Below are 9,742 nucleotides of genomic sequence, written 5' to 3'. Positions count from 1 at the left end.
CTCCCCTCCCCTTACAACCTCATTGGGACGAGCTGTTTGGCTGGACCAATCCACATCCTTACTGCACCACTCTTCTTCCGAGCCACCACAATTGAGGAAGCACAGGGGCTTCTGGGCTATGATATTATACCTGCTGCCAGTAACTCCAGTAGATGACGCCTCACATCTTCAACATCGTCTGGGGCCATTCAGGTTCCAATTTCTCGTCTCCAATCTTTGATAGGCTCTCAGACATAGTGGGTGAATGGTCAGTGTACGACCATAATTGTCTCCGCCCACCATCTGGCACCATTTGGCTAGTTGACCAAAGATATTAGCACCTTTTCAAGGAAGCCCACTCACCATACCGCTAACATCCAACTCCCCTCCCCCTACAACCCCATTAGAACCAGCTATTTTTGCTGGATCAATCTCCTCCCCCAACCTTAATGGCTTCAGCTGTCAGATTAGGCCATATTCTAACCTGAGCCACACCTTATCCTACAATAAGCAGCCACCTTACCGTCTTTTTTCAACATTATCCCTCATTCCCTCTAGATGATACGCTCTCACGAGCAGGGCCCTCTCTTCCTCTTTGTAACTGTTTGTGCATGTTTGTCCTCCCCTGTATGTAACTGTTCATATTTTTGTAATATACATAACTCTGTACCCCATTGTACCATGCTGCGAAATATGTTGGCACTTCACAAATAAAACGATGATGATGATAATAATAATGGGTAGAAAATCAGAAATGACAGACTTTTTTGTGGGGTGTGGAATTGGTATCTTGCTTTCTATGGGAATAACACATTCTGTTTTTCTTTTGCTGAAATACAAGGTTGAAGCTTACGGAGCCTCAGAACCCATTGACAGTATCTTGGTAACACTTAACGGTCTGTATTTATTTTAGCATAAAGTGTGCTAAAACAAAAAAATGGAAAACACCCGCTTGTAGATGGGCTGCAAGGTGTCTTCCAGCGCCATAAGATATCTTAGGGCATAAGCCTGCTTATTAAACATGGTCCTGGCGGGAGGTTAGATAAGCCAGAAAATTTGGCTTTGTGAAACTGGCATGGCTACGTATACGTAAGAATATGTTTCCTCAAGAAGGGAAGATTACAAAGAACTGTCACTAGTCACCATTGGTAGCAGCTGCTTGAAATTGAGGATGTTAACATGAAGTTTGAAAATAACTGGGGTCTGTTTTGTTTTGCGGGGACAGACATTAAAAAACCGGGACACTCCCGGCTAAACCGGGACATCTGGTCACCCTACCTCTGAACTCATTCAATTTAATAGAGCTCATAGCTTCCCTGAAATGGAGAAGCAGCTTCACTGCTTAAGTTGTGACCTATGGATTTTGGATTCCATTATAATAACCCCTTCGTTGCCAGAGGGGCCAGCAATGCAAATGGATTAATACAACAGAGCAGATATACACACGTCTGCCACTAAGACATTACTCATTATACATCCCTCGTGCACATTCATAACATGGCAAGCGTCAATCACATCACCCAAATACTGAAGGTCTTTGTTCTTAGTGTCATTGTGGGGCACAGAATAAACAGGAAAGGGATGAATGTCATTTTTTTGACCACTGACAATAAATGTAGCCTCGGGGTAAAAAACCTCCCCAATTGAAAAATAACATAAGGGATTGGGATTTGCACTTCCTGCAGTTCATACCCAAAACATAAATAATCACTGGCAATCAAAATGGCATATTGAATATGCAGTCCCTGATACACATTTTTGTTAATGTCCCCTGTAGCAAACGTTATAATGCTCTGTACGGCAACACTTTATTTATATGATGAAGGGCTGCAAAGGTACTGTATCATTAAAAAAAAAAAGTATCTCTCTGTAAGATTGTTGGAGATTGCAAAGATTTATTAGCCGGAGAAGTGTAAAGGTATAGTCATTGTGAGTTGTCGAGCTTTTAGTGGACCAACTAGACCAGGCCTACCCAACTCGTAAAGCGAGAAGGGCCGAACTGCTCCAAGGAAAAAAAGCTGTGTGTGCTGTGCACGCGCATAGTAAGTGAAACTTCTTTGACTTTTGTCACAGAAATTGTATTTGTGTTTGTGTTGGTGATGTTTTAATTAAAAATCAAAATACAATCTCAATGACAAAACGCAAATAAATTTGACTTAGAATGCGCGTGCTCGGCACACATCCCCTGTATTAGCTATTTGCACTAAGTGTGAATTCCGCGTGTGACAGTGTGCGTGTGACTGAGAGTGTGCGTGTGACTGAGAGTGTGCGTGTGACTGAGAGTGTGCGTGTGACTGAGAGTGTGCGTGTGACTGAGAGTGTGCTTGTGACTGAGAGTGTGCGTGTGACTGAGAGTGTGCGTGTGACTGAGAGTGTGCGTGTGACTGAGAGTGTGCGTGTGACTGAGAGTGTGCGTGTGACTGAGCGTGTGCGTGTGACTGTGCGTGTGCGTGTGACTGTGAGTGTGACTGAGTGTGCGTCTGACTGTGAGTGTGACTGAGTGTGCGTGTGACTGAGTGTGACTGAGTGTGCGTGTGACTGTGAGTGTGACTGAGTGTACGTGTGACTGTGAGTGTGCGTGTGAGTGTGACTGAGTGTGTGTGACTGAGTGTGCGTGTGACTGTGAGTGTGTGTGGGGGTCTGGGGGGTCAGTGTGTGGGGGTCTGGGGGGGTCAGTCAGTGTGTGTGGGGCTCTGGGGGGGTCAGTGTGTGTGGGGGTCTGGGGGGGTCAGGCAGTGTGTGTGGGGGTTTGTGAGTGTGTGTGGGGGTCTGGGGGGTTCAGTCAGTGTGTGTGGGGGTCTGGGGGGTTCAGTCAGTGTGTGGGGGTCTCTGGGGGGTCAGTCAGTGTGTGTGGGGGTCTGGGGTGGTCAGTCAGTGTGTGTGGGGGTCTGGGGGGGGTCAGTCAGTGTGTGTGGGGGTCTGGGGGGGTCAGTCAGTGTGTGTGGGGGTCTGGGGGGGTCAGTCAGTGTGTGTGGGGGTCTGGGGGGTTCAGTCAGTGTGTGTGGGTCTCTGGGGGGTCAGTCAGTGTGTGTGGGGGTCTGGGGTGGTCAGTCAGTGTTTGGGGGTCTGGGGGGGTCAGTCAGTGTGTGTGGGGGTCTGGGGGGGGTCAGTCAGTGTGTGTGGGGGTCTGGGGGGGTCAGTCAGTGTGTGTGGGTCTCTGGGGGGTCAGTCAGTGTGTGTGGGGGTCTGGGGTGGTCAGTCAGTATGTGTGGGGGTCTGGGGGGGTCAGTCAGTGTGTGTGGGGGTCTGGGGGGGTCAGTCAGTGTGTGTGGGGGTCTGTCAGGGTCTGGGGGGGTCTGTCAGTGTGTGGGGGGCCCGGGGGGGGGTCAGTCAGTGTGTGGGGGGGTCAGTCAGTGTGTGGGGGGGTCCGTCAGTGTGTGGGGGGTCCGGGGGGGGTCCGTCAGTGTGTGGGGAGTCCGGGGGGGGGGGTCCGCGCGGGTTGCGCCCGGGTTTTTTGTACCACCGCTTCCTGGGGGGCCCGCAAACGCCCGCGTCACTGGAGGGCTGAATGGCGCCGCTGCCAGCCGCTTCTGCGCATGCGCGGCATGGCAGCGTTAGTGGAAGTTAGGCGGGCCCATGTGTGGGCTGGGAGGGAGGTCCCATTCGGGTTAGGAAAGGGTGGGGGGGGGGGCTGTCCCGGTCGGGCGGTCTCTGCTGTCCCGGCAGCAGACGGGGAACGGCAACACATGTCAACAGCCGTGGCAGCGGGCGGGGAACGGCGCCGCTGCCAACCGCTTCTGCGCATGCGTGGCTTTCCTCCAGTCCCCATGATTACTGAGCATGCGCGGCTTGGCAGCGGATGTGCGGGGGGAATGGCGGCCGTTAGGAGCGGCGCCGGCGGCGATAGCCGCCGCCACCACATATGTCATCAGTCATGTGGGGGGAGCAGCGGCCGTTAGGAGCGGCGCCGGCGGCGCATCTGATTTGTGGAGCGGGTGTGATGTCAGTGTTGGGGTCGGGCTGAGCCAGAACACAGCCCGGCATCAACTGCCAGCACTGACGTCACATCCGTTTCATTTCTGTCTCCACAATCCATTTTTGCCCCATCATGAATGAGGTGCCACTAAGGAAGTTTCACTTCAAAAAAATTTGGGCCGCACGGGTTAAATCATCATCATCCTCATATCTCCCCCAGAACCCCTCCCTATCAACCTTTACGATACTCCCCATCTATCTCTCATACCCCCATCTCTCCCCCTCACCACACAATACCCCCCCTCCACATCAAACACACAATACCCCTCTCCACATCAAACACACAATACCCCCCTCCACATCAAACACACAATACCCCCTCCACATCCCCCCAGCCCATTCCATGTCAGCATCCCCCCCCCCACAAGTCAGCATCCCCCCCATGTCTCTCTTCCCTCAATATGACACTCTCTCCCCCTCCCCTTAATGACACTCTCTCCCCCTCCCCTCAATATGACTCTCCCCCTCCCCTCAATATGACTCTCCCCCTCCCCTCAATGTGACACTCTCCCCCGCCCCTCAATGTGACACTCTCCCCCTCCCCTCAATGTGATACTCTCCCCCTCCCCTCAATGTGACACTCTCCCCCTCCCCTCAATTTGATACTCTCCCCCTCCCCTCAATGTGACACTCTTTCCCCCTCCCCTCAATATGACACTCTCTCCCCCCTGCAACTCACATCACACCCTCCCCCTGCAACTCACATCACTCTCACCCTCTCCCTGCAACTCACATCAGTATCTCCCCCCCCCCCTGCACCTCACATCACTCTCTCTCCCCCCCTGCACCTCACATCACTCTCTCTCCCCCCCTGCACCTCACATCACTCTCTCCCCCCCTGCACCTCACATCACTCTCTCCCCCCACTGCCCCTCACATGTCAGCAGCCCAGCCCCCCCTCACTTGTCAGCAGCCCAGCCCCCCCTCACTGGTCAGCAGCCCACCCCCCCTCACTGGTCAGCAGCCCACCCCCCCACCAACCCGTTTTTCTCTCACACACACACACACACACCCTCTCACCTCTCACCTCTCTCTTAGATCAGCTCAGCACATCCTCTCCCCGGTACTAAGCCCCGCCCCCGGCATGCTCTGACCTCCCCGGCATCTCCTGCTATTGAAAAAAATAAAACACACGGCTGCTGCTGCTGCCCCCGCGCACCACAAAACCTGGGGACTGGGAGGGAGAGGGAGGGGGCTGGGAGGGAGAGGGAGGGAGGGAGGGAGGGGGCTGGGAGGGAGAGGGAGGGGCCTGGGAGAGGGAGGGAGGGGGCTGGGAGGGAGAGTGAGGGAGGGGGCTGGGAGGGAGAGGGAGGGAGGGGGCTGGGAGAGGGAGGGAGGGGGCTGGGAGGGAGAGTGAGGGAGGGGGCTGGGAGGGAGAGGGAGGGAGGGGGCTGGGAGGGAGAGGGAGGGAGGGGGCTGGGAGAGGGAGGGAGGGGGCTGGGAGAGGGAGGGAGGGGGCTGGGAGAGGGAGGGAGGGGGCTGGGAGGGAGAGGGAGGGGGCTGGGAGGGAGAGGGAGGGAGGGAGAGGGAGGGAGGGAGGGGGCTGGGAGGGAGAGGGAGGGGGCTGGGAGGGAGAGGGAGGGGGCTGGGAGGGAGAGGGAGGGAGGGGGCTGGGAGAGGGAGGGAGGGGGCTGGGAGAGGGAGGGAGGGGGCTGGGAGAGGGAGGGAGGGGGCTGGGAGAGGGAGGGAGGGGGCTGGGAGGGAGGGGGCTGGGAGAGGGAGGGAGGGGGCTGGGAGGGAGAGGGATGGGGCTGGGAGGGAGAGGGATTGGGCTGGGAGGGAGGGGGCTGGGAGAGGGAGGGAGGGAGGGGGCTGGGAGGAGCGATGAATCGCCGCCATTTTTTTTAAACTTTTTTTTTTTTAATTTATTTAATTAACTGGCGCCCGGCCAGAGTCATCACGGGCCGCACAGAGAGGCCAGACGGGCCGCACAGAGAGGCCAGACGGGTATGTTGTGCAGCCCTGAACTAGACAATATTCTCTATTAACTGCCTCCTCTCCTTTCATTCGTATTACCCCTTCCAAATATCTGAATGCACACAGGCTTTGATCATATATTGTATGAATCTGTGCGCTTACCACTTACATTTATACCTACAACCACATGCAGCATTGTAAGTGATAGAGGTGGAAAAGTGGTCAATGAGATATTTGCTGTCGATTTCAACGTTATAGAGGCAGGATAAATTAGTGTATATTAGTCTTGCTTTTCCAATAATATTAATTCTGGTGACTGAATAATTTATATGCTAGATTTCCCAATGTAAAAATCTTTGTATTTAATGCAACAACAAAAAATCCTAGTTTAACTAAAAACCCATCATTTTTCACATAGAAGCTTAAATGCATAAATTACTCGCCCTACTAGTCACATAATGACATTACTCGAAGTCTGACATTTTGATTTGCCTTTACCAAGACTAATCTTCAATAGGTTACATAGTTACATAGTAGATGAGATTGAAAAAAGACTTACGTCCATCAAGTTCAATCTATGCTAAATTTAGACAACAGATACTTTATCCTATATCTATACTTACTTATTGATCCAGAGGAAGGCAAACAAAAAACCCCAGAGTCATATCATCCAATGATATATCATAAGTGGAAAAATAAATTCCTTCCTGACTCCAAGAATTGGCAATCAGATGAATCCCTGGATCAACATTCTTCCCATGTTTACTTATTTGGTATATCCCTGTATACATTTCCTTTCTAAAAAGATGTCCAACCTTTTTTTGAACAAATCTATTGTATCTGCCATCACAGTCTCCATGGGTAATGAATTCCACATTTAGACTGCCCTTACTGTAAAGAACCCTTTCCTTTGTTGCTGGTGAAATCTCCTTTCCTCCAACCTTAAGGGATGGCCCCGAGTCCTTTGTACTGCCCGTGGGATGAATAGTTCTTTTGAAAGCTCATTGTATTGTCCACGAATATATTTGTATATAGTTATCATATCCCCTCTTAGATGCCTCTTTTCTAATGTAAATAAATCTAATTTAGCTAGCCTCTCCTCATAAGTTAGATTGTCCATCCCCTTTATTAATTTGGTGGCCCTTCTCTGCACTCTCTATAGTTCCATAATGTCTTTTCTTAGGATTGGTGCCCAAAATTGTACTCCATATTCAAGGTGTGGTCTTACTAATGCTTTGTAAAGGGGCATAATTATGTTTACTTCCCTTCCATCCATTTCCCATTTAATGCAAGATAAGATCTTGTTTGCCTTTGCAGCTACTGCATGACTTTGGGCACTATTGCTAAGCCTGCTGTCTACAAGCACTCCTAAATCCTTCTCCATCAAGGATTCCCCAATTTATTCCCATTTAATTTGTAAGTCGCCTTTTTATTCTTGCATCCCAAATGCATAGCCTTACATTTATCTGTATTAAACCTCACCTGCCATTTACCTGCCCACGTTCCAGTCTCTTCATGTCCTTCTGAAGAGAAATAACATCCTGCTCTGATTCTACTACCTTACACAATTTAGTATCATCAGCAAAGATGGAGACTTTGCTCTTGATGCCAACCTCAAAGTCATTAATAAACAAGTTAAAAAGCAGGGGTCCCAGTACCGATCCCTGAGGTACTCCACTCACGACTTTAGCCCAACCTGAAAAAGTTCCATTTATGACAACCCTCTGTTGTCTGTCCTTTAACCAGTTTTCAATCCAGGTGCATATATTATTACTGAGTCCAATTTTCTTTATTTTGAACACCAACCTCTTGCGTGAAACCGTATCAAAAGCCTTAACAAAATCTAAGTAGACCACATCAACTGCATTACCCTGGTCTAAATTCCTATTTACCTCCTCAAAGAAACAAATAAGGTTAGTTTGGCATGATCTATCCTTCATAAATCCATGCTGACTATTACTAATAAATTTTTTTCCCATTAGGTAGTCCTTAATATTATCACGTATTAAACCTTCAAGTAGTTTCCCCCACTATTGAAGTCAGGCTTACAGATCTGTAATTCCCCGGTTGTGATCTAGCTCCCTTTTGAAATCTAGGCACCACATCTGCTTTACGCCAATCTTGTGGTACTGAGCCTGTGGAAATGGAGTCCTCGAATATTAAATATAATGGTTTGGCTATTACTGAGCTTAACTCCTTGAGAACTCTTGGATGTATGCCATCGGGGCCAGGTGCCTTATTTACTTAAAATCTTTCAAGCCTCTTATGAACTTCTTCCTCAGTTAGCCAATTTTTCATTAATATGCAGGTTGTGGCTTCCTCCTGCGGCACTACTATTGAACTTGATTCTTCCCTGGTAAACTCAGAGGCAAAGACAGTGGGTGGTTACACTACTGTCATTGAAAGCTGATCGTACACACATACATAAACAAACACTCAAACACTCAAAGTAGTACTGCGTGTGACACTTTATATACATTTTCAATACGTTATTTTTGTGTCATAGTCATATTTGTTTTCATTTTTTTACAAAATCAGACAAAGCAGAAGAAACAAACTACAAACCTACAATTTCTAGGGGCTAGAAGATATTAAGACATCAGGTACAACATCTCTCTTACCCATGGAACCCTGTGTTACACGTAATACACTTTTAATGCCTTAAAATGCTGGAAGCTCATTTAGAGTTGCTGTTTTTTTCCACACTTTAGACAACACATAAGCTTCAAACACTTTAGCACAAGAACAGGTTTGTATTATTACTAGCACAGAACAGTAATGGAAATACTTAACGGCAAGAGTAACTGACTAGCCTATGCTTATGATTTGGGCTATATTACAGCCCCCCCCCCCCTTCTCCCCATAAAATTGCAATAGTGTAAATCTAGACATCAAAGCACAGAAACTCCTATTGATTGCAATGTGAGTTTCAGTATGATAGTGCCCAGATTGGCACTATCGCAGTTTAATGAATAAACCCCTTTGTGTACTTTAACAACTATTACAGTATTACTTAAGTATAGCTTTTATTGGATTTCTATTAGTCTGGCACAAGAGTCACCAACTATCCTTTCTTTTTTGCCGCTTGTAATTATCTACTCTTTTAAGGCGATCATTTATACAGCTTTTCATTTGCACCATACTGTATATATATATTAATGTATTGACTTTGTTCTATGTAATGCTACTAGGTATGCTTTATATGATAGAAAATATAGGCCCAAATAAATAATTACTGCGCTAAAGATCTTACAATCTTACTACCGGAGGCAAAGGGAAACAAAATTACTATAGTTGCACAGAACTGGTCCAAAACATTACCTTTAATTTCACAAAGCAGTGTTTAACTACAAGACTGCTGCATTGGTCCAGGCATTTCCCATTAGTAGCATTCTCCCACACTAGATTTTTTTGGAGCAATATTGTAACTCCAAAGTATACTTCCCATTAGGTTTTTTTCTTTCTATGTTTTGCTCTTTTTACATATTTTGACAAAGGTTATCACACACATGCTCAGGTTGATCACCTTTATCAAACTCAAGGTCTACTTTTTAATCTAATTTGTTTTGAAATATTTGTGTAATATATATATCTTGACCATTAACCCCCTCTGGTTCCAGCCACTTTGGTGTGAACTCGACAATTAAAAATAGCCTGTGTTCCGATTGACAAGCAAAAAGTAGTGACATGTTCTATCCCTACGCCTGTCATTTTGGATGCCCGTATGGGCCTCAGGATGGTTTCCCTTTTTAAGTCTGCAGAAAAAATAATAATTTACTTGATGGTGAAAGAAGGGGTATATATATGTGTGTGTGTGTGTGTGTGTGTGTGTGTGTGTGTGTGTGTGTGTGTATATGTGTGTGTATATACT

Source organism: Ascaphus truei, chromosome 2 (genome assembly GCF_040206685.1).
Source record: "Ascaphus truei isolate aAscTru1 chromosome 2, aAscTru1.hap1, whole genome shotgun sequence".
NCBI lineage: Eukaryota > Metazoa > Chordata > Amphibia > Anura > Ascaphidae > Ascaphus > Ascaphus truei.
Note: the sequence above shows the minus strand (reverse complement) of the source record.